Source organism: Saccopteryx bilineata, chromosome 4 (genome assembly GCF_036850765.1).
Source record: "Saccopteryx bilineata isolate mSacBil1 chromosome 4, mSacBil1_pri_phased_curated, whole genome shotgun sequence".
Taxonomy (NCBI): Eukaryota; Metazoa; Chordata; class Mammalia; order Chiroptera; family Emballonuridae; genus Saccopteryx; species Saccopteryx bilineata.
In genome coordinates, this window is record NC_089493.1 from 67,832,876 (window position 1) to 67,859,120 (window position 26,245).

At 40.3% G+C, this 26,245-nt stretch overlaps 1 protein-coding gene across 6 annotated transcripts in view; it reads left to right on the plus strand.

Moving 5' to 3' along the window:
• ATOSA (atos homolog A) overlaps positions 1 to 26,245 on the plus strand; it is a 104,665-nt gene that overhangs the window by 28,413 nt on the left and 50,007 nt on the right. Inside the window, exon 3 of one of the 6 annotated variants that reach the window (XM_066276283.1) lies at positions 25,294 to 25,343. The exons of the other annotated variants lie outside the window; for them this stretch is intronic. The gene's annotated coding sequence lies outside the window, so the exon portion shown is untranslated. The remainder of the gene's footprint in view (positions 1 to 25,293; positions 25,344 to 26,245) is intronic. 6 annotated transcript variants of the gene reach the window in all.

The window sequence follows — 26,245 nt, forward strand, 5'->3', positions numbered from 1 at the left end:
TGCTGTTGCTATGTGCGCTCTTACTCTGCTGCCTTTGTGAAAAACCTTAGAGGGAAGCGGAATGAGCACCCACCACTGAACATTTGTTTTAACCACTGCAGACATCTGGATCCCTCAGTTACTGACTGTATAGCAATTGACAGCCAGAAGGCAACTTCTTTTATACAAGGATTCCAGTATGGTTTTCAGTGGAAACAAAAGGCTTCACAGAGAAGGTGTGTAATGAAGTGTTTTTAACGGCATTATTTTTAAGCTTTCAATTTTCCGTAGCTGTTTACAGTTGTGAGTTTGCTTTGCTTGGATTTTTAATCAAAAGGTCAAGAAAAATGATCTCACTTTGAAAAACATTAACTTAGAGAATTTTATTTTAGTTACATACAGCCTGTTATCTTTGAATAGCATTGCTTTAGAGATTATTAAAATGATGATCCAAACAATGAGTAGGAAGAAAAGAAACCAAAATACAATGCGCTCACTTTAATGGGGGGAGAATAAGATAAAAATGAGAATACTAGGAAGAGAATAGGGTTAGGCAAAATCATTAGCTCTATTTGGGGGCAAGAAGGATCTTTTAAAAAATAAAAGCTGTTAAGGAAAATTTATTTAAAATAAGTTACATGTTTTTAACTAAAATTTTGTTGTTTATGAATTTGACAGAGATTGCCAGAATTTAGATTAGTGAAAATTTTGACAGTTTAAGGAATTGATGTACTATGTTTTTACAAAGGATTTCTGAAGATGCTACCTCAAAATGTACATTCTCCTAATTATTTGATCTATTGTCTAGTTCTGTGCAGTTCGGTAAAAGATAGTAGTATAATCCAACTACAAAGTCAGTGTTGTGTTCTATTAAATGTCTATTTAGAAAATTGAAAAAGGATTTTGAACACAACATATCATAAATGTTAAGATTGTATTTTAAAATTAAGGTAGGCCGGTTAAATACCTGACTTAGTTAATACTGGTAGAATATAGTAGAATCTTATTAAATTAAACCTCACTAATTCAATATTTGTAATAATTGAATAGAATATGGGTTACAGTTTGGTCTTACGGGATCTGGAAAAACCAGTTTATTCAACTAATAAGAAAGTTTTAAAATAGCTTAGATATACAAAGGATTTTTTACATGTTTTCAAATACTGTGAAATTATAGTTTATGTAGATGATTTAATGATTCTTTTAAATGACTGAAAGCAGAACAGAAGACTAATTAGCATATTGCTCATTTATGAACAGTTTTCTTTTGCTCATTCAGTTTCACCTGGTTTGTAAGTGGCTCTTTTCTTAATTTACTTAGTGATTTATGTCTGATGAATAAAATTAGTGCAATATAAATTCACAGTTAATATTCAAGCTGTATTTCTTATCTCTACAAATATATTTGGAATCAGATTGTTTTTGATGGTGGTGTTCTTTTCTATAATTACCTGTCACTAAGAAGGCTTAGCAATCAATGTTAGCATTATTTAATAAGTGACAAGAGATATTTCTTTTCTTTGGGAAAAAAACTCAAAATATATCTCATGCTTTTGTGCCCATTACTGATCATTATCATTATATATATATATATATTTATATATATAAGATACTGTATTAAATTAAAGACTTCACGTCGTAGATGCAGATATACAAAATAAATTGTCCTTAAACATTAAAAAAGCATTTTACATAAATTGGCATGCTGCTGAAATTAAAAACTGGCATTTTTCAGTTTTTCCAGTTGTTAGATGTAGCCCAAAATTTGAACTTTAAAGGAATTATAAAAATTATAACAAAATGAAGAAAGCTATTCTTTGGACTCGGTAGCCTCTATATAAGCACTTAGTTGCAGAAGAGGAGCTGTGAAGTAGGAAGGGATAAGAGGCAGAGGTATGTTGAGATAATTAAATAATAAATGTGTGGTGGTCAGTCTCATCATTTCTATTTTTTGAGCTATCACTCTTCCTCAGTTACTATTTTTTTTTTAAATTATACAACCACAAAAACCAAAGTTTTGCATTAGTTGGTTTGCTACCCTTTCCCCCATGGTTTGTTTCTTAAGAATTAATAGACTTCCAAGAGCAGGCCGATTTCATTCATATATTGCGAAAGATAAAAGAACATGATATTGGCCTTGGCCAGTTGGCTCAGTGGTAGAGCGACGGCCTGGCATGCAGAAGTCCTGGGTTCGATTCGCGGCAGGGCACACAGGAGAAGCGCCCATCTGCTTCTCCACCCCTCCCCCTCTCCTTCCTCTCTGTCTCTCTCTTCCCCTCCCGCAATAAGGCTCCATTGGAGCAAAGATGGCCCGGGCGCTGGGGATGGCTCCTTGGCCTCTGCCCCGGGCGCTAGAGTGGCTCTGGTTGCGACAGAGCGACGCCCCGGGTGGGCGTGCCGGGTGGATCCCCGGTCGGGCGCATGCGGGGTTCTGTCTGTCTATCCCCGTTTCCAGCTTCAGAAAAAATACAAAAAATAAAATAAAAAAAAAGAAAAAAAAGAACATGATATTGGCAAGAAAGTTAGGCCTATTGCTGTGTCACACAGAAACTATGCCTTTGTGTTGCAGGAGGACTAGTCTTGCAAAAATCCCAGATTTTATTCCTGGGCTCAGCACCTAAATTTTTTTTTAAATAAATGAAAGTTCTTGTTCTCTATCAAAACCTCAGGGTAATAACTGATGTTTATAATTTGATCAAATGAAATAATATTGCTAGAATATTTCAAGTCTACCTATTATTTGACAATATAATTTTTGTCTTATTCTGTCAATTCTTTAAATCTAAATTGGTTACACTTTTGTGTACCTATAAGTAGAAAAATAACTTTAGTTCTCAAAAATAGTGACTTTCTGAAAGGAACCTTAAATTTTATTTTTCAATTACAGTTTACATTCAATATTATTTTGTATTAATTCCAGAATAGTGGTTAAACAATCATGTATTTTAGAGTGTTCCCCCTGATATTTCTAGTACCCACCTGGCTCCATACATAGTTATAATATGACTATATTCCTTGTGCTCTCCTTTCCATTCTTACAACTATTTGTAACTGCCAGTCTGTACTGCTCAATCCTTCACCTTGTTCACTCAGTCCCCCAATCCCCTTTCTGTCTCTTTGTATGTTTCAAAAAATTGTGATTTCTTTTTTGTGTTGGCCACTTGATAAAGAATAGCAAATAGAAGTGCTTTTATTTATGAGATGCCAGTGATTTCTAAAATTGCTTTTATTTTAAATAAATTGTTTTTGTTTATTTTGAAATCAGGTGATATTATATAAGTAGGATCTCATTTACAGTTCTTCAAAAAAATGCTGTAATTTAAAACCTCATGCTGGGAAGGGATAACAATCTGAGTTTTTCTTTTTCTATAGAAATCTGAAATTTTAAAAAATCATTCCTGCTTTAAGTATTATCCCTAATGTTTGATTCCTATGTGCATTCTTTACGTGCTGTGTGACACGTTTCTTTGACCCTTCCTTGCAGAAATTCCATTAGTTGTTCATATTCTGGTTCCAAAAAAGATTTGATTATCATAGTCAACTGGGCAGGGAAGTTTAGTCTTGACAACTTCTGTCAGGTATTTTCATTACCCAAAGCAAATACACTTGTTCTTACTTACTCAAATACACATTGCCTAAACTGCATTGTGTTTACTGCATCTAAAATTAAAGACTTGAGTTTCAAGGAAATGGCTGTTTGCAGTATTGCTTGAATTTGATTATATAATCTTTTAAAAGATTTAATTGATTTTTAGAGAGAGAGACAGAAGGGGGGCAGGGAGCAGGAAGCATCAGCTTCTCATATGTGCCTTGACCAGACAAGCCCAGGGTTTCAAACCAGCAACCTTAGCATTCCAGGTTGATGCTTTATTCACTGCACCAACACAGATCAGGCTGATTATATAACCTTTTGTGATGAGGCCAAGGTAAAAGTGGAAGCATGAAGACTATCACTTGAGAAACTGGAAGTATCTTATGGTTCTTTCTTCGCTAGTCTCCTCAGTTTTATTTATTCAAAGATTTCTGAACATCAAAGGATTTGAATTATATGGTTTATGATAGGCCCAGGGACATTAAAATAATAAACTATAGTAAGTAGTTAAGATAGGGTAGAAAAATAAGGTCCATACGAAATTGAGCCTCAGATTTTGCTATAAGGTTCTTGTCATCCGAAGTATGAATGAATCAGTTCTCTATGTCTGTTATTGCTAATTTGACTGTTAAAATTTAAGTTGACTTCTGTTTTCTTAATATTTTGAGTTTTTTATTTTCTTAGGCTTAACTTTGTAATAGCTTGTCTTATTTGTTCTATGTGATTTATTATTATTTAGCTATGTGATATTGTACATGGTTTCACCTCTTTGAGCCTTAGTTTCCCCTTCAATATAAATAGGTTTAGGGTAATTGTTGACTTTAAATTGATAGAATGTATGAAAACTACTTAGATTAGTGACACAGAGTTACAAATCAATAAAATACGAGTTTTCATTATAATAAACTTAAAAAATATTCTGCTTTTAAAATTCTGAGAATTCTCAGTGTAGACTTTTAGACTTTGCCCCTGAACTTTATATATGCAGGCATACTTTTAGGGTTCTCAGTTTTCTGAGATAGATACTTCATGATCATGGGAAAATGGGGGATTTAGGCAGACAGAGGGCAGGGTTTGAAGGAAAATACATGACATCTCTGAAGAAAGATAATAGTTAATGATAAGAAAATAATGAGTAAAATGGGAAGATAAATTTTTTAAAAAGGCAGAAAAAACCTGTGGGCTGTTTGTGTTATTTTGGGTATGTGTGAGTGTGTGTGCACACGAGTACCCACAAGTGCTGAGCTGACTGACTGACTGACTAGAGTTGTTAAGTCCACTGAGGAGTTGTTTTCTGGGAAGCAACTTATTTCTGACTTTTTTTTTTTTTAATTCATTAGTGAGGATTGGGCTATGGATGATCTTGTATTTGCCACCCATATTAATGACAAAAAATAAACAAGCCACCTCCTTGGTAGCCAGAAATTAAATATTATTATACATATATGTTGAGTGTAACTGTCTTAAAATAATAACTTCCAGAATAAAAATATCATGGTGTAGGGCTAAATTGTGAAAATTCAAACTTTTAGCCAAAATATTCAGAAAATGCTCTATCATTTTTTTTAAATGGTTTTATTTTATTGATTTTTTTCTTCTTTTTCCAAGGGAGAGGAGGGGAAATAGAGAGATAGAATCCCATATTTGTCTTGACTGGAATTCACCCAGCAATCCTCCCCATCTGGGGCCAGTTTGCTGCCTATTTGGGGTCATGCTTGCAACTGAGCTATTTTTAGCACCTGAGACAGGCTCTTGGGAGCCATCCTCAGTGCCCGGGGCTGATACACTCAAACCAACTGAGCCGTGGCTGCAGGAGTAGGAAGTGAGAGAGAGAGAAGAATGGAAAGGGGAGTGGTGGGGAAGCAGAGGGTCGATTCTCCTGTGTGCCCTGACTGGGTGGGAATTGAACCCGGAACATCCACATGCAGGGCTGATGCTCTACCACTGAGCCACCTGACCAGGGCCCTCTTTTGTCATTTTAATAAGTATGCAAAATTTCAACTGACCGCAGAATTTCCACTGCTTTGAACAGGTCATAATTTTGTTATTTTGGGAGAGAGGTTATTTATTTATTTATTTATTATTAATTTTACTAGGGTGACATCAATAAATCAGGGTCCTGTTCAAAGAAAACATGTCCAGGTCATCTTGTCAATCAATTATGTTGCAAACCCATCACCCAAAGTCAGATTGTCCTCCGTCACCTTCTATCTAGTTTTCTTTGTGCTCCTCCCCCTTCCCCTTTTCCTCCCCCCCCCCCACCCCTCGTAACCACCACACTCTTATCAATGTCTCTTAGTCTTGTTTTTATGTCCCACCTACATATGGAATAATGCAGTTCTTGTTTTTTTCTGATTTACTTATTTCACTTCATATAATGTTATCAAGATTTGGGAGAGAGGTTTAATCTGGGTTTCCATCCTGGTTTTCCTATTTTCATCAAGTGCTAAGATTTTGTGATTCCTACATAAACTTGTATTATTTAGCCATCCAATTTGCTAAAGGTACTGTTTAGCTTATTGAGAATTAGAGAACCAACACATGTAAAGAAAAGACAGTCTCTTCCAACCTAATATGTGGTGGGGCAGTAGGTAAAGCGTTGACCTGGAACACTGAGGTCACCAGTTCAAAACCCTGGGCTTGCCTGGTCAAGGTACATATGGGAGTTGATACTTCCTGCTCCTCCCCCCCTTCTCTCTCTCTCTCTCTCCCCTAAAATGAATAAATAAACTCTAAAAGGAAAAGAAAAGATGTTCTCTTCCAAGTATACTCTGTTTTATCACTGTCAAGTTCAATATTATTTTGCAGCTGACGAAAGGGTGGGAGAACCTTAAGCCCTTTGAGTAGTTTTTTTCATGTGTGCTGACCCATGGGAGTGAGTCTTTTTTCAAAAAAGGAAATTAGTTCCAGTTACAGTTTTATTAATATAAAATCATGTTTGTTTGATAACCAATTTATGGAAACAAGAAGAACATACATTTGCCTTTTTTTTTTTCTTTTTTTTTTCTTTTTTCTTTTTTACAGAGACAGAGAGTCAGAGAGAGGGATAGACAGACAGGAACGGAGAGAGATGAGAAGCATCAATCATTAGTTTTTCATTGCACGTTGCAACACCTTAGTTATTCATTGATTGCTTTCTCATATGTGCCTTGACCGTGGGCCTTCAGCAGACCGAGTAACCCCTTGCTGGAGCCAGCGACCTTGGGTTCAAGCTGGTGGGCTTATTGCTCAAACCAGATGAGCCCGCGCTCAAGCTGGTGACCTCAGGGTCTCGAACCTGGGTCCTCTGCATCCCAGTCCGATATTCTATCCACTGCGCCACCGCCTGGTCAGGCTACATTTGCCTTTTTTAATGTTGCCTTACACATGTACAGTTGTACTCTGGATGGTCAGGAGGCACGAGGACGTACATGAATGTTCGTATTACTCAAAGGGTTAGAAATGAGATTCCTGATTTTACCTGATTGCATTGTGTTGGTGTATTTGCTTTGGGTAATGCATACTTAAATCAAACGTCCAAACAGAAACAGAACAGAGATGTCACTATGTTAGTGTTTCTCAGCTTGGTGTACTGATCCTTTTGAGAGTCTGCTGAACTGTCAGTCCACTTGCTAGGGTAAAAAACATGCATGTATATATATATACACACATAATATTGTGAAAAATAGCCAGAGATTTATAAATTTTCTTAGGTTAAACAGTCTTGTTAAACATGGTTTAGGTCAAAGAGTAAAAGCATTAATCTTTTAAAACTGAGCCTTAAAACAGACCACATAAGGACTTTAGGATACGTATGCAAGCAAAGTTTTAGTAGTGAGCTTGGAGCACTGTTTTGTAGCTTCTTGGAAGATGGTAACACGATCCAACAGTTTCTCCCCATACATTAGTACTCTTGCAGATGGGTTTGCCCTGGAGTGTATCCCATATTCCTGTGCTGACCCCTGTATTCTGGATGAGCTTTTTATAGAGAATTTATCACAGAAGGTTCAGGCCTGGAGTTCAGTGTTTAGGTACCCAGGATGTGCTTGGCATCTCTGAGTTGTAGACTGTTAGACGAGACCTAGAAGACACTCCTTTGGCCTTAGGCTACCATCTGGACTTTCTTCGAGAAATCACTCTGCACTACAGATGACAGCTCCAATGCTATGGAGGTCAACAAGTGCCATCTCTGTTTGAGAGAACTGAGCCGAACTGTTCTTACTTATGTGCTCAAGTTTCTCAACTCTTAATTAAAAACTATTCCATCCACTTTTTATGTTTGCAGGAGTTTTATATTTCACACATACAAACACAGACCCAGTGGGAAATATGAATGTTGAGAGCACTTAGAAGTAAGGGTCATATATGTAGCAGAGGGAGAAAGGTTGATGAAAGGACAGAGTGTATTTTTGGGGACAAGCCTGTGTTGTAACCATATTCCCACAAGGGAAAAATGTTAAGACTAAATTATTTTAAGCCTGAGGATAATTTTGGAAAGTTATGTGCCATTTATCTGGGATTAGTAAAGCTGGAATAAAACAAAAAGCACCAGAATAGTGGAGCGTTGCTCTTTCAGCACAAGGTTGTCTGTCTTCTGAGTGTATAGCTAAATCTAGAACTTGTGGTTTGAGAGACGGGATTTTGTTTCCTTCTGTGACACTATTTTCTCAGCTCTTTGGTTCTTTCTTCATGGGCTGTGGAGTCATAAGACCAGACCATATAATCAGAAGTATTCCTACAAAGGATAGTAAAAAGGACATTTCCCACTTGAGGATTTTCAATCCCCAAAACAGTGATGAAGTAGACCTAATGGTTTCACAGAGCACAGAAAAATGAAATGAAACAGGGTTAATGCAGGTAAGAAGAAAATTACTAAAATCTGTGTAGCTCTCAGTTTGTGCTCATGCATCTGTGATTGAACTTTAAGGAGGCAAAACAAATGGATACAGAAAAATTTCCTCAATAACACTGACTAGTTTTAATTCTTACATTTTAAAGATCAAGCTCCTCTGAGAGCTTGTGTCCAAGACTTGGTTTCTGCCTGAGCACTCCGTAGCACCCCGATCTTCCCGTATTACCATTTACAACATCACCGTGAATTAGGGTTCTCTATATCCTGTCTGTAATACTGTCTTTGACTCAAAGCCGTGTTCGCCCTTTGCCTCTGGACATGTAGATAGTTCTCTTTACCACCACTCTTATTTTCTAGCCAATCTTGAAAATTACTTAAAATTTTGTTCTTTTTCTAGAGCTTGAGTTGCCTGCAACTCATCACATAATCACTCAGTAGGTTGCTGTGGTAAATTTTCTCAATAATCCCTTAAAAGACTGGAGGTCTAGAAATTGCAATAGTTTGGAAATTATAATTCAGCAAGTGCTCTCTCTTCCTCTCTCTATTTTTGATCACTCAAATGGTTTTCAGGCCCTGGCTGGCTGGTTCAGTGGTAGAGCATTGGCCCAGTGTGTGTAAGCCCCAGGTTCAATTTCCAGTCAGGGCACACAGGAGAAGCAACTGTCTGCTTCCCCCTTCCCTTCCCCTTCCTCTCCCACAGCCAGGGCTTGATTGGTTCCAGCACATTGGCCCTGGGCACTGAGGATGGTTCCATGGAGCCTCCACATCAAGTACTAAAAATAGCTTGGTTGAGAACATGGCCCCAGATGGGCAGAGCATCAGCCCCAGACGGGTTGTTGCTAGGTGGATTCTAGTCAGGGCGCATGCAGGAGTATTGTCTATCTCCCCTTCTTTTTCACTTGGAAAAGAAGAAGAAAAAAATTCTTTTTGCCTTGGGCTAGAGATTTGGTGATTACCTAATACGATTTTATTATTTTAAGAACAAATGTTTCTGCCTGACCAGGCACTGGCGCAGTGGATAGAGTGTCGGACTGGGATGCAGAGGACCCAGGTTCGAGACCCCAAGGTCGCCAGCTTGAGCCCAAGGTCGCTGGCTCGAGCAAGAGGTTACTCAGTTTGCTGTAGCCCCACAGTAAAGGCACATTTGAGAAAGAAATCAATGAATAACTAAGGTGTCACAACAAAAACTGATGATTGATGCTTCTTATTCCTCCGTTCTTGTCGGTCTGTCTCTATCTATCCCTCTCTCTGACTCTCTCTGTCTCTGTAAAAAAAAAAAAAAAAAAACCCCAAATGTTTCCTTGTCCCATTTTAGAGAATTATATTGATAAAGGGGATTAAAAACTCACAAAACTGTTTAAGTACAAAAGAGGGTGGGAACTAAACCCCTCTTGACTTAAACTAAGACCTGCTTTAGGAAGCAAAGAAAATTCAGGAAATTAAGTTTAGTGCATTGTTTTAGGTCCCTGGTTGGCAAACTGTGGCTCGAGAGCCACATGCGGCTCTTTGGCCTCTTGAGTGTGGCTCTTCCACAAAATACCACGTATGGGCGCTACTTTGATAAGGAATGTACCTACCTATATAGTGTAAGTTTTAAAAATTGGCTCTCAAAAGAAATTTCGGCCCTGGCCGGTTGGCTCAGCGGTAGAGTGTCGGCCTGGCGTGCGGGGGACCCGGGTTCAATTTCCGACCAGGGCACATAGGAGAAGCGCCCATTTGCTTCTCCACCCCCCCCCCCCCCTTCCTCTCTGTCTCTCTCTTCCCCTCCTGCAGCCAAAGCTCCATTGGAGCAAAGATGGCCCGGGCGCTGGGGATGGCTCCTTGGCCTCTGCCCCAGGCACTAGAGTGGCTCTGGTCGCGGCAGAGCGACGCCCCGGAGGGGCAGAGCATCGCCCCCGGTGGGCAGAGTGTAGCACCTGGTGGGTGGGCCGGGTGGATCCCGGTCGGGCGCATGCGGGATTCTGTCTGACTGTCTCTCCCTGTTTCCAGCTTCAGAAAAAAAAAAAAAAAGAAATTTTAATCGTAATATTTGGCTCTGTTGATTAATGAGTTTGCTGACCACTGATTTAGGTGATAACATTTGTAGAATTTTATTTCCAACTTTGACTTTTTAAATTAGAAAAATTACAGAAACAGTTGGCAATTAAAATATCAAATCTAAGGGCCTGACCCGTGGTGGTGCAGTGGGATAAAGCATCAGCCTGGAACACTGAGGTTGCCAGTTCAAAACCCTGGGCTTACCTGGTCAAGGCACATATGGGAGTTGATGCTTCCTGCTCCTCCCCCCTTCTCTCTCTCCTCTTTCTTTCTCTCTCCATCTCCCCCCCCCCTTTCCTCTCTGAAAATTGAATAGTTTTTTTAAAATACTCAAATCTAAGGAAAAACTAAAATAATAATTATATGGTTAACTGAAGGTTTTATCACTTTAAACAGAAATTAGCTGAATTAGGAAGAAAACCACATATAATGGAACACTGACCATTCATTATTTCAACATGAGTTCAAGTGGTAGTTCGTGCCAGGCCCTGTGCTGGGCAACAGGGTCAATTCGTTCTCATGGAGCTTGATGGGTTGGAGGAGAGGTGCAAATACTGATGTAATGTTATTTGTTCTAAATTTTAGGAAGGAAGAACCTAAGTTACAATGAGCTTTTCTCCCAGGAGCAATAAAAAGCCATGGATGAGTGTTAGGGACTGGAAGAGCTGGGATAAGACCTAATGAACAATTATATCTTTAAGCTGAAATAGGGATCATCTCATTATTTCATACCCTTGTTTTTTTAAATCCATGGAACTTTAATCAAGTGCCAAAATTAAAATTTTGACCCCATAAGAGTAGAAATTCTGTTAGAAAATGGAATGAAAAATTTCCATGAGTAACAAACAAAATTAATTTTGAATGCATTTAACAGAAATATTCAGGACCTTTATTAAGAAAATGTTAAAACTGTACTAAAGAATTGTTTTTCTTCTTTTTCCAAGTGAGAGGAGGGACAGATAGAGAGGCAGACTCCCACACATGCCCTGACAGGGATCCACTCAGTGACCCCTGTCTAGGGCCGATGATCTGCCTATCTGGAGCCATGCTCTCAACCAAGCATTTTTTAGCACCTGAGACAGAGGCTCCACAGAGCCATCCTCAGTGCCCGGAGCCAATGCGCTCAAACCAATTGAGCCATGGCTAGGGGAGGGGAAGAGAGAGAGAAGGGAGAGGGGTGGAGAAGCAGGTGGTTGTTTCTCCTGTGTGCGCTGACCAAGCTGTCACAGCCCCTGGACAGCCCCATGTGGGGCCAAGACTTTACCATTGAGCCAACCAGCCAGGGCCAGGAATTTTTTTTTTTTAATTTTTCCATTTGAGAGAGAGGAAGAGATAGAAAGAGAAAGGGAGATGGGAGAGAGAAAAGATAGAGAAAAACATCAACTTTTTATTTCACATAGTTGTTTTATTTAGTAGTGTAGTCATTGATTGCTTCTCCTAGTACCTTGATTGGGTTAAACCTGCAACCTCTGGCATGCTGGCCAACGTTTTGTCCACTGAGCTACCCAGCCAGGGCCTAAAGAATGTTTTAAAAGGCTTGTATAAATGAAGAGATACGAACCTTGAAATGAAGTGTTTTAAAAGTTACTTGAATTTTTTTTTGAGTCACTAGCTATAATGCTAAGGATCGTTGATAAATTTGTAAAGACCAGAAAAGCAGTAAGTGTTAAGAGAGTTGGAGTACTCTCCTGATAAGCAAAATAAGCAACCTCCTTACCTCAGAGTTTTTCCACATCAGCAAAGTTGGAGAAAAGAATTATAGCAATTGAGGTGGGGCCATGTGGCCTGCCAGGAGGAGAATGCTGGAAACAGGAGGAATTCTAGTGATTCGCTGGAAAACACACTGAGGGTAGGATATCTTGACGTGGCTCTATAACAGGGGTCCCCAAACTTTTTACACAGGGGGCCAGTTCACTGTCCCTCAGACCGTTGCAGGGCCAGACTATAAAAAAAAAACACTGAACAAATCCCTATGCACACTGCACATCTTATTTTAAAGTAAAAAAACAAAATGGGAACAAATACAATATTTAAAATAAAGAACAAGTAAGTTTAAATCAACAAACTGACCAGTATTTCAATGGGAACTATGCTCCTCTCACTGACCACCAATGAAAGAGGTGCCCCTTCCAGAAGTGCGGTGGGGGCCAGATAAATGGCCTCAGGGGGCCGCATGCGGCCCGCAGGCCGTAGTTTGGGGACTCCTGCTCTGTAAGATAGCTTAGCCAGAGCATTAGATTCATACAGGAGAGTAATAAGAGATGAGGTAGAAAAGGAACATATCTGCCCTTTTCACCTCTTCTGTCATTACTGCCCTTTATGCATCCTCCAGCTAAAAAACTGAAATTGATGAGGGATCAGGCATGGGATGTTGTTACTAGAAGCAGTCAGACTTTAATCAATGATGGCTTATTGGGAAGAAGTAAAAGGAAGGAGGCATAGATGATGCTAACATTTTGAGTCACAAAAAAGCCAAAATAGCTGTGATGGGACAAGTTTTATACTCTAATCAGCACCCACATGATTATTTTTAGTTTGTGGTAGCTTTGATATACCCAGGTCAGTCTGTGCTTATGGCAAAAGTGTTACTAACAATAAATGAGATGGTATTATTCTATAACTCCCAAAATTTGGCACACATACAATCAGTTATTTAAATTGGAAGCACCATCTAGTTTCTCCTTTTTTTTTTCTTTTTAGTCAGAAAGAGAGACAGACAGGGACAGACTGGAAGGGAGAGCGATGAGAAGCATCAACTCGTAGATGTGTCACCTTAATTGTTCATTGATTGCTTTCTTATATGTGCCTTAGCTGAGGAGCTGCAGCCAAGCCAGTGACCCCTTGCTCAAGCCAGCCACCTTGGGGTCATGTCTATGATCCTGTGCTCAAGCCAGTGACCTCAGGGTTTTGAACTTGGTTCTTCAGTGTCCCAAGCTGTCACTCTATCCACTGCACCACCGCATGGTCAAGCAGGGCCATCTATGTACAGTGTGTCCGTAAAGTCATGGTGCACTTTTGACTGGTCACAGGAAATTAACAAAAGACGATCGAAATGTGAAATCTGCACCAAATAAAAAGAAAACCCTCCCAGTTTCTGTAGAATGAAGTGGCAGCATGTGCACATGCGCAGGTGATGATGTAACACCGTGTATACAGCGGAGCAACCTTGGCAATGTCAGTCGAGATGTGGACGGTACAGAGGAAAGTTCAGTGTGTTCTGTGGCTCGCTAAATTCGAATCCGCGACCAAAGTGCAATGTGAATATCGGTGTGTTTATAACGAAGCGCCACCACATAGGAATAACATTACTCGGTGGGATAAGCAGTTGAAGGAAACGGGCAGTTTGGTGGAGAAACCCCGTTCTGGTAGGCCATCAGTCAGTGACGAGTCTATAGAGGCTATACGGAATAGCTACCTAAGGAGCCCTGAAAAATCCATGCATGAGCCCACATCAAACTGCACTGAATAGGTATGAAACTGGGAGAGTTTTCCTCTTATTTGGTGCAGATTTCACGTTTCTATCGTCTTTTGTTAATTTCCTGTGACCAATCAAAAGTGTGCTATGACTTGACGGACACACTGTAGTTTCACACACCTTCATTTTACTGTGGTCAGTTTGCTGAGTGAGGGTCATGTTTTTAATTGACCTTTCCCAAGGTCTTGAGGCTAGTTTATTATGAAAATAGATTGGGTTATTTATTTTCTAAACAGATGATTTTAGAATAATACAACAATAAATAATTGCTTGATCGTTATAACTACATTCAATTAATTATTGTTGTGTTGGTTAATTGGCTGAAATAAAACCAGTTTAATCTCGTTCTAGGAAATAATTCATACTTGACTGAAGTTGATAATGACCACAGTGCCATCCAATAAAATATTAATTAAAAGCATTATATTAGCATTAAATGCCACTGCTTGATTATTATCTTTATTAAAGAATACTGCCTTTGGCAGAGTACCATTTTTTTTATTTAATTAATTGTGTTTACATAGATTCTATGGGGCAGAGTACCATTTTAAAGATGAAATGAAGCAACAGGAAACTAACTGCCTTTGAGGGAAAAAAATTAGGGAACAAAAAGTATTGTTTCTGTTTTCACCAATATTATAGCGAAGTGGTATCTTTATAAATAGCCATTTACAGCTAAACTGTACTTTTCCATTCTGAATAATCTCCCACGTTTGTGAAGTTAATGAATAAATACACTTGAACAAACATGGTTAAAAGGGTAGCATTGTCACCCTTCCTCAGGTGGTTGAACAACTGAATGAACCGGTGGGTATTCTTTCTCAGTGCTATTACATCATCTCATTTTGTTTTTGGCAAGTTATCATTCTCAAAGACTTCTGGTCCATTGCTCCGTTTTTTAGAATTGGTAGTTTTCCACTTTTGTGGAAGATGGTTTCTATCCTGCCCATCCTTGCTCCTTCAAATGATTAGCTTCTCAGGCTGATTGAGGTGGGAGCAATGGAGGAGGCTGGGGAAGGACTCCATAGAACTGTAGTTTGACTCTTGGTTACTATTCACACAGAGGCTGAAGTCAAACAGCTCTCAGCCTAGAACTTTATGGCGATGTTTTTCAAAGGCTGGTCCTTAGACCTGCACTGCTCTAACATTAGCTTTTCATTTGTCCATAGCAAAGACAACAGCCATTCTCAAAAGGGATTGTCCTTTTTCTAAAATCATGCCTTCCTTTTTTTTTTATTTTTTTATTTTTCTGAAGTTGGAAACGGGGAGGCAGTCAGACAGACTTCCGCATGCACCCGACCGGGATCCACCTGGCATGCCCACCAGGGGGTGATGCTCTGCCCATCTGGGGCATCGCTCTGCCGCAATCAGAGCCATTCTAGTGCCTGAGGCAGAGGCCACAGAGCCATTCTCGGTGCCCGGGCAAACTTTGTTCCAATGGAGCCTTGGCTGCGGGAGGGGAAGAGAGAAACAGAGAGGAGGGAGAGGGAAAGGGAGAGGGGGAGGGGTGGAGAAGCAGATAGCACTTCTCCTGTGTGCCCTGGCCAGAAATCGAACCCAGGACTCCCGCACGCCAGGCCGACGCTCTACCACTGAGCAACCGGCCAGGGCCGCCTTCCAATTTTTTTGTTACCAACACCCCGGTCGGGCGCATGCGGGAGTCTGTCTGACTGTCTCCCCGTTTCCAGCTTCTAAAAAAAAAAACAGAAGTGAAATACTAAAATTTTTTAGCAGTAGATCTTAGCAAGTAGCTTCAGCAAGGTTATTTTAGCAAACTTTAAGAAGCTCATTATTTATATTGTCATTAATACATATTTCTATGTGTTTATGCATTATTAAAAACAAAATTGTGTTATTTAACTTAATGGACTTTATCATGCATTTTTTTAAATAATGCAGTTATTTTCATGGCTGGAGGATATTTTATCATGTTGCTGTAAATCACTCAAACCATTTTCCATAAGTAATTAAAAAAATTTTTTTAACTTTTATTATAGTAGATATAACATGGATTTTCAATATGGTTTAATTTTTGTAAATAATTTTTTTTATTATTTATTAAATGAGAAGCAGAGAGGCAGACTCCCACATGTGCTATGACTGGTGTTCATCTGGCAAGCCCACTATGGGGCGATGCTCTGCCTGTCTGGGGCTATTGCTCCATTGCTCGGCAACCAAGCTATTTTAGCACCTGATGTAAGGCCATGGTGCTATCCTCAACACCCAGGGCCAACCTGCTTACATGAGCCATGGCTGCAGGAGGGGGGTAAAAGCAGATGGTCACTCCTGTGTGCCCTGACTGGGAATCAAACCCGGGACTTCCCACACGCCAGGCCAGTGCTCTACTGCTGAGCCAACCAGCCATGGCTCTGGTTTTAATTTTTATGTCTTTGATTAAACATCTTCTCTGGAGAGATTAGACATTCTTTTCTATGTGTTTACTCTTTTTATTTTGCCTTACATGAATAAAGTCTTTATCTTTTTATTTAACCTTTTAAATAACAATGGTTTAATTAAAATAAATACAGAATACATAAATAAAATAAATATAGAATAAGGTAGAAATAGAAACACTTTGAGAACCACGTTACAGAACTATTTCTATTTTTGTTTTTTTCTTTCATGAATATTTAGATTTTAATCTTATCAGTATTTTCCTTTGTGTTTTCCAATTATTTGCAAGCTGAGAAACTTCTCATTTTTCCATAGATCAAATAAATACATATTGAATGTTCTGCTGGTTTTCTCCATAAAAATTATATTTTAAATGTGGCTCTTTACCTGCAAGGTATTTATCTTGATGTATGATCTCAAAGTATGGTTCAGAGATCACCTGTATCAGAGGCATGGAGTGAGGGAATCTCTAGGTTTTCTACAAGCTTCAAAGATGATATTTATGTTAGGATCCATTGCTACTATAAGAAATTACCACAACTTTTGTCATAAAACAACACAAATTTATGATCTCACAGTTCCAGGGGTCAGTTCAAAATGGGTTCCCTGGAGATTCTAGGGCAGTGGTTCTCAACCTTTCTAATGCCGTGACCCCGCAATACAGTTCCTCATGTTGCGGTGACCCCAAACCAAAAAATAATTTTGGTGGCTACTTCATAACTATAATTTTGCTACAGTTATGATTCGGAGTGTAAATACCTGATATGCATTATGTATTTTCCGATGGCTTTAGGTGACCCCGCTGGGGTCGCGACCCACAGGTTGACAACCGGTGTTCTAGGGGGACGTGTGTCTCCTTGACTTTTATGACTTCTAGAGGCCTCCTATATTCCTTGGCTAATGGCTCCTTCTTCCATCTTCAGAGATAGCAATGTAGCAGACTTTCTCATCTCTGACCTCCATCCAGCCTTTTTTTTTTTTTTTTTTTTTTGACAGTGAGTCAGAGAGAGGGACAGATAGGAAAAGACAGACAGGAAGGGAGAGAGATGAAAAGCATCAATTCTTCATTGCGCCACCTTAGGTGTTCATTGACTGCGTTTCCATACGTGCCTTGACCGGGCGGCTACAGCAGAGCGAGTGACCCCTTGCTCAAGCCAGCGACCTTGGGCTCAAGCCAGCAACCTTTGGGCTCAAGCCAGCAACCATGGGGTTGTGTCCATGATCCCATGCTCAAGCCAGCAACCCTGTGTTCAAGTCGGATCAGTCCACGCTCAAGCTGGCAACCTTGGGGTTTCGAACCTGGGTCCTCTTGTACCAGTCCAATGTTCTATCCACTGCACCACCGTCTGGGCAGGCTATAAGGATTTGTAATTATGTTGGGTCCAGCATTATAATTCAGGAACCAAACCCTATCTCAAGATCTTTTAGTCATATCCACAAAGTTCCTTTTGAATGTAAAGTTATATATTTACAGGTTCCAGAGATTGGGACATGGACATCTTTGGGAGGGAGGTATTATTCTGTCTATCACAATACTTAGACAAATTAAAAATTGAGAACTATCGATATGTGGTACTCAATATTTTCCCCTGAGTCACCATATATACTCAAAACTGTTATTAAGAGCCCTGGCCAGTTGGCTCAGCAGTAGAGCGTCGGCCTGGCGTGCGGGGGACCCGGGTTTGATTCCCGGCCAGGGCACATAGGAGAAGCGCCCATTTGCTTCTCCACCCCACCCCCCCCTCCTTCCTCTCTGTCTCTCTCTTCCCCTCCCGCAGCCAAGGCTCCATTGGAGCAAAGATGGCCCGGGCACTGGGGATGGCTCCTTGGCCTCTGCCCCAGGCACTAGAGTGGCTCTGGTCGCGGCAGAGCGACGCCCCAGAGGGGCAGAGCATCGCCCCCTGGTGGGCAGAGCATCGCCCCTGGTGGGCGTGCTGGGTGGATCCCGGTCGGGCGCATGCGGGAGTCTGTCTGACTGTCTCTCCCGTTTCCCGCTTCAGAAAAATACAAAAAAAAAAAACAACAACAAAAAAAAACCCTGTTATTAAATAGTCTGTTTTGTCTTTAAAAGCTTATATGTAAGGTCGAGTCCTTAAAGTTTTATATATAATTATTGGTAGTTATTTGGGGAACTCTCCATTTTATTTCAGTAGGTTTTTTTTTTAATTTATTGATATTTAGAGAGAGAAGAAGGGACAGACAGAAATATAAACCTGTTCCTGTATGTGCCCTGATCAGGAATCAAACCAGTAACCTCTTTGCATCAGGAAAATGCTCTAACCAACTGAGCTATTTGGCCAGGGCTATTTCAGTAGTCTTTAAAAAATTATCTAGCAAAGTAAAAAGTTGATAATTCTCCTCTAGTGTTTTTGTATTATCTATGAATTAAAAACCTTTAAAAGCACATGTATCTTTCATATGTCTTTGGGTATATTTTAATTATTTTATAAATTTTTTAAAAATTTTATCTATTCATTTTAGATAGGAGAGAGAGAGAGAGAAGGGGGAAGGAGCAGGAAGCATCAGTTCCTATATGTGTCAGATCCCCCAATATGTTCACAGACCCCAGTTTGAGAACCTCTTCTATCTTGTCTACATATAATATTATTGGTGGGTGCATATAAGCGAATTCATGGCTGTACCTAAAAACAACTCCAACGTACATATATTAAAGTGGGTTTCTTGCTTTACCAACATTACCACTACTTTCTCTATATGCCCCCCACCAACTCGCTGCCTAATATGCTAATTTTCTCCCATTGCTTGGACTTAAGGTACCAATAGAGCAGTGATTCTCAACCCTGGTTGCACATTAGAAAACCCTGGGAGCTTTTAAGAGAATGTAATACCCAGTCTTTGATATGTTACCCAGTGTTGCATGGGGATCTGAGTTTTGTTTTGTCATTATTATTGTTTGTCTTTAAAGGGCTCCAGTTTGATCAAAGCCCAGGTAGGATTCAAAACCACAAGATTCTAAAACTGTTAAAAATATCTGCCAAGAGGCCCTGGCCGGTTGGCTCAGCGGTAGAGGGTCGTTGTGGTGTGCAGGAGTCCCGGGTTCGATTCCCGGCCAGGGCACACAGGAGAAGTGCCCATCTGCTTCTCCACCACCACCCCCCCTCTCCTTCCTCTCTGTCTCTCTCTTCCCCTCCTGCAGCTGAGGTCCATTGGAGCAAAGATGGCCTGGGCGCCGATGATGGCTCTGTGGCCTCTGCCTCAGGCGCTGGAGTGGTTCTGGATGCAACACAGCGACTCCCCAGATGGGCAGAGCATCGCCCCCTGGTGGGCGTGCCAGGTGGATCCCGGTGGGGGGCATGCGGGAGTCTGTCTGACTGCCTCCCTGTTTCCAGCTTCGGAAAAATGATAAAAAAAAAAAAGTCTGCCAAGACATTTTGTCTTATTAAGGATCAGTAGAACTACATATTTTGTAATAGTGCTCCTGTATGCCAGGCACTGTTCAACACAACCTGCTGGTATCTCATGAAATCAGGTAGAAATGAGATAGATATTGCCTCCATTTTTTCAGGGAAGAAGAGCTAAGAGACTAAGTAGGTTTCCTTGGGCTACGTAGTTTTTAGCAGCAGAGCCAGGATTCACATCATCTGTTAACCATGACCCTTTTTGGAGGGGTCTTCTCTTTTTCTTTTTAGCTAGAGAATGAGATGGGGATGGGTGGGAAAGAATGGACAGAAGCGGAGAGAGAGAAAGGGAGAGAGATGAGAAGCATCAGGTTGTAGTTCATCAGGTACTTTTAGTTCACTGATTGCTTCTCATGTGTGCCTTGCTCAGCGTGGGTGCACCAGCCGAGCCAGTGACCCCTTGCTCAAGCCAGCGACCTTTGGGCTCAAGCCAGAAACCTTGGGATTGTGTCGACAATCCTGAGCTCAAACTAGCAACCCAGGAGATTTGAACCTGGGACCTCAGCATTTCAGGTCAATGCTCTATCCATTGTGCCACCACTGGTCAGGCTATTTCATTAAGACTATATTTCTTTTTTAAAGAGGATAAAAGGTATTAAGTTGATTAGCTCACTTTGTTTTCAGGTCTGTTAAGATATGTTGCATTTAAATCAGTATCGGCTAAAACATAATTTAAGGGTAACCATATATGGTTGATTTTAACACATACATTTTCTACATTTTAAATCTCTGAAATTAGATTGTTTCTTACACTTGATTGTACAGTGTAGTTTAATTGGAAGATATTTTTCTTTCTCAGTGAAAGATAAAATAGTCATGTCTTAATATTGATGATATCTTAGAGTTAATGAATTAATAACACTAATTGTACATGAGATGACCGTTCTATATATAATTGGCCTATCTTTGAAGGTAAAGCAGTGTGATTATTAGTGTTGTTGTGAAATTAAATAAGAAAATATTCATCACAGTACCTGGCATATACTAAGAGTTTAAGCAGTTTCAGCTGTTACTATAACATTATAACTGTTAGTGTTAAAACAGCGAGATGGATCCACAACCATAGACCAGAAAACTGTGTCCAGCTATCTTTTCTTCAATGTAAGTGGAGGGAATAAACTAATTTTCAACTATTTTCTGTGGACAAGTCCCTTTAGAAACAGAAATGTGACTGGCATTAAATTGATAGTTCCCAGACTGCTGTATTTACAGACTGCTGAAAGCCATCATTGTATAATACACCATACAGTACATTAGGGACTCTCACTCTGGCATATTCTCAAAACACTGACTTTAATATAGATATTCAGTACTCTAGTCCAGGGGAATTGTGTCCAAGAAACACAGCACCAGAGGTTATATGAGAAACAAAGTTATTGTCAGTAGACTTTGAGAATGTCAGTTGTTATTAAAAACTCTGCTTCCCACAGTAACTTAACAATTTTTACTGGTAATACAAGTCTTAACAATGTTACAGAAGTAGCATTTCTCCCTTCATCAGCAACTAACCTATGCTTTTCAGTCCCTGAAGACAAAAATTTAAGTATATTTTTACTTATCAGTCATTAAAATGCATAATATAAAATATAAACTTAATTCAAATTTGTACAGAAGGCCCGATTTTTGGTCCTGAAACTAAAAACTCATCTGAGCTTTGCTACTTTTCTTTTTTCCTTGTGAAATTGTCTTCTCTAATATTGGGGGGGTTTTCTTTATAATTCATGCTTCCTGAGGGAAATTTCTTTGAGTGTAATTCTGGCATAAGTTGGGTCCCCAAACTATGGCCCGTGGGCCGCATGCGGCCCCCTGAGGCCATTTATCCGGCCCCCGACACTTCTGGAAGGGGCATCTCTTTCATTGGTGGTCAGTGAGAGGAGCACAGGATGCAGACGCAAAGCACGGCGTTGCTCATATACAGTACTACTTCCAGTGACGCGGGATGCACACGTCATGGCTCTGGAAGCACGTCATATCCCTTGTTACGGCTAGCAGTGACAAATATGGAACCGGACATTGACCATCTCATTAGCCAAAAGCAGGCCCATAGTTCCCATTGAAATACTGGTCAGTTTGTTGATTTAAATTTACTTGTCCTTTATTTTAAATATTGTATTTGTTCCCATTTTGTTTTTTTACTTTAAAATAAGGTAGTGCAGTGGGCATAGGGATTTGTTCATAGTTTTTTTTATAGTCCGGACCTCCAATGGTCTGAGGGACAGTGAACTGGCCCCCTGTGTAAAAAGTTTGGGGACCCCTGGCATAAGTGAATAGATATTTTTATTATTTTTTTTAATTTGCAAAAAGGAAAAGAAAAAAACCAAATATATTTTTAGTAGATTTTATAAAAGGCAAATCTTTTTTTTTTTTTTGTATTTTTTTTCTGAAGCTGGAAACGGGGAGAGACAGTCAGACTCCCGCATGCGCCTGACCAGGATCCACCCGGCACGCCTACCAGGGGCGACGCTCTGCCCACCAGGGGGCGATGCTCTGCCCCTCCGGGGCGTCGCTCTGCCGCGACCAGAGCCACTCTAGCGCCTGGGGCAGAGGCCAAGGAGCCATCCCCAGCGCCCAGGCCATCTTTGCTCCAATGGAGCCTTGGCTGCGGGAGGGGAAGAGAGAGACAGAGAGGAAAGAGGGGGGTGGGGGTGGAGAAGCACATGGGCGCCTCTCCTGTGTGCCCTGGCCGGGAATCGAACCCGGGTCCCCCGCACGCCAGGCCGACGCTCTACCGCTGAGCCAACCGGCCAGGGCCAAGGCAAATCTTTTTAGTTAATAAACTTAAGTTTTTAGTTTCACAGCAAAATTTAGCTTACAGTAGAGTTGTCCTATATGTCCTGTCCCCAGATGCACAACCTCCGCCACTATTCACGTCCCAATCTCAGTAGTGCATCTTCCAGTCCGCGAACCTCTGTGACGCATCATCAACACCGAAACTTCATAGTCCACATTCGGGCTCACTCTTGGTGAAGAGGATTCAGTGGCCCCTCGTCTACTGCGGAGGTTAGGTTCCAGGACCCCCTGCAACAGGCGAGAATCCGCAAAGTAGCGACCTTATATTTATTTTATTATATATATTTTAAGGCCTTATAAACCCTCCCCACACTTATAAACCTTTTCAATTTTTTAGGCTAGGAAATTCTTATTTTACCACAAAAAATAATTAAAATAATAAATATATAAAAATACCTATATACTGCAAAATCCTGTGATATAGTGAAAAATCTGCAATACAAAATTAGATATATACAATTTTAAAAATCGCGATACAGTAAAACTTTGGAAACAACCACAATATGGCAAGGAATGACTTTTTTTCTAGAGTATTATTGGAAGTGAATATTTTTTAACATATGGCTGTTTTTAAAAGTAAATAATATACATTGAAAAACAGTATATTCATCAGCAGTCCTTGTCCAGTGGAGTCTTTGTATTTTAAAAATTACTTTGGTACATTCTAAGTGAAGTAAAAGATGGCATTTTCTTGAGGGATTTATTTTACATACTTATGTATCAAGTCAAAATGACCTTTATACATCTTCTGAACTTGATAAAGGACATCCATGAAAAATCTCCAGCTAATATTATACTTAGTGGTAAAATATTGAATGCTTTCTTACTAAGATTAGGAAGAAGGCATTTAGTGTAGCCACTTCTATACCACATTGTATAACTAGCCATTGCAGTAAGGTAAGTAAAAGAAAAAATAACTATTACCTGACCTGGTGGTGGTACAGTGGATAGAGCATCAGACTGGGATGCAGAGGACCCAGGTTGAAACCCCAAGGTCGCTTACTTGAGCAAGGCTCACCAGCATGAGCGTGGGGTCACTGGCTTGAGCATGGGATCGTAGACATGACCCCATGGTTGCTAGCTGAGCCTAAAGATCACTAGCTTGAAGCCCAAGGTCGCTGGCTTGAGCAAGGGGTTACATGCTCTGCTGTAGCTCCCTGGTCAAGGCACATATGAGAAAGCAATCAATGAACAGCTAAGGTGCCATAATGAAGAAGTAAGGCTTCTCATCTTTCTCCCTTCCTGTCTCTCTGTCCCTGTCTCTCTTTCTGTCTCTGTCATACACAAAAATATACCAAAAGTATAATAAGACATCCCTGCCTGAGGGAGGAAGGAGGTTTCATTTAATAGAGGTTTCACTCTGTGAAATGATTTGGGGGGGGGGGTATATTTCCAAAGTTAGAAGAGGGGAGGCAGTCAGACCCGCATGCGCCTGACCGGGATCCACCCGGCATACCAACCAGGGGGCAATATTCTGCCCATCTGGGGCATTGCTCTGTTTCTGCTGGAGCCATTCTAGCACCTGAGGCGCAGGCCATGGAACCGCCCTCAGCGCCTGGGCCAACTTTGCTCAATGGAGCCTTGGCTGCAGGAAGGGAAGAGAGAAACAGAGGGGAAGGAGAGAGGGGGAAGGGTGGAGAAGCAGATGGGCGCTTCTCCTGTGTGCCCTGACCGGGAATTGAACCCAGGATTTCCACACACCAGGCCGACCCTCTACTGCTGAGCTGACCAAACAGGGCTGTGAAATGATTTTTAAATTGGTTCCTAGACAGTAAAAGTTTGGGCTTTAAACTGTAAACAGTGATAACCATTATGGAAATTTAAAACAACATAATCACATTATATTTTAAATAGAATTCTAACAAGGGATATGGTAATGTATGGAAAGGATAAAAGACTAAATGCATGGAGACCAATTGCAGAACTATTTTAATTGTCCATGCAAGAGATGGCATTAGTAGTATTGGCAAAGGTTATATAGGGTGAGGGAAAAAGTGACTAGATCTATTTAGTGAGGACTCAGTTGCCAAGTTTTTGGCTTGGGCAGTTGAACATGAATAATGTTAAACTATATATGGAACTCGGGAGGATCAGATGTGGAGTTGGAGGAGCATGGGCAGGAAGGCAAAATTATAATGTTGGACTTAGTGAATTCTACTGTATTTATCATTATCTTTGTTTTTCTTTTCCTTTTATTCCTCATTCTTCTTTCTAATTTTCTCCTCTTGCTCTCACCTTGACTTTATTAAGTAGTTATGATATAACAAAAGGTTTGGTTTTTTCCCATTTTGAGTATGACTAACAATGGTTCACTGTTTGACATACCTCACTTCTGATCATCACAATTATGCAAGATGGTTGGATAGTCGTTATAATTGCTAGCGATTCATGGTACTACTCACCATTTCTACCCTCTGAATTCCAATGGGAATTATGTACACATAAGACTGACAGTAGAATGAGAAAGAAAGTATTGCTTTATTAAGTTGGGCATGCACCCATAATCCCCCAAATGCAAGGCTTCTGGAATCCCATTTATGCCTTGTATTTTCACTCCTTTTATTAATTGAGAACACCTAGACTCTAGGCACAGGCTCTAGCATGCCATATCCACAAATCTGGAGCTAAGTGCAAGATGTCCTCCTCCGAGTTTCAGGAGAAGACAGAAAATATGGAGTCAAATTCTTGACTTCTAGCTTTGTTATATTAGTTTTGCTGCCATAACAAAATATCATAGACTGGGTAGCTTAATCAACAGAAATTCATTTTCTCACAGTTATGGAGGCTGAGAAGTCCAAGATCGGAATGCCAGTGATTTGATTTCTGGTAAGGATTCTCTTCCTGGCTTGCAGATGATGCCTTCTTGCTGTGTGCTCACATGGTCTTTCCCGGGTGCATGTTTCCGGAGAGGAGAGAGAGATTGCTTCCTCTTCCTGTAAGGCCACCAATTCTCCAGATTAGGACCCCATCCTAATGACTTTATTTAACCCTGATTACCTTCTAAAAACCCTGTTTCCAAATACAGTTGCTATGGGGCTTAGGACTTCAACATGGATTTTAGAGGGATACTATTCAGTCCATAGTGCTTGGTAACCTCACTTCAGAGTAAAGGGATAGTCCAGTGACTATTGAAATAACACCAGTCATTTAGTTTCCAAATATTTAGCAATTTTCCAGATATCTTTCTCTTACTGACTTCTAATTTAATTCAGTTGTGGTTTGAGAACACACTTTGAATGATTTAAATCCTTTTAAGTTTATTGAGACTTGTGTTATGGCCCAGAATATGCTCTATCTTGGTAAATGTATTGTGTATTCTGCTTTTGTTGAGTGAAGTGTTCTGTAAATGCTGGTTAGGTCAGGTTGGTGGTAGTGGCCAAGTTTTTATATTCTTACTGATATTCTATTACTTGTTCTATGGATTATTGAAAAGGGAAAGTGTTGAAATTGCCCAGTAAAATTGTGGATGAGTTTGTTTCTCCTTATAGCTCTATCAGATGTGTTTTTTTTTAAATTGATTTTAGAGAGATGGGGTGAAGGGGAGAAGCATCCATTTGTTGTTCCACTTAGTTGTGCATTCATTGGTTGCTTCCCCTATGTGCCCTGACCAGGGATTGATTCTGCAACCTTGCTGTTTCAGGATGACATTCCAACTAACTGAGCTAACTGGCCCAGGCTATCAGTTTTTTATTTTATTTTTTAAGTGAGAGGAGGGGAGATACTGCACC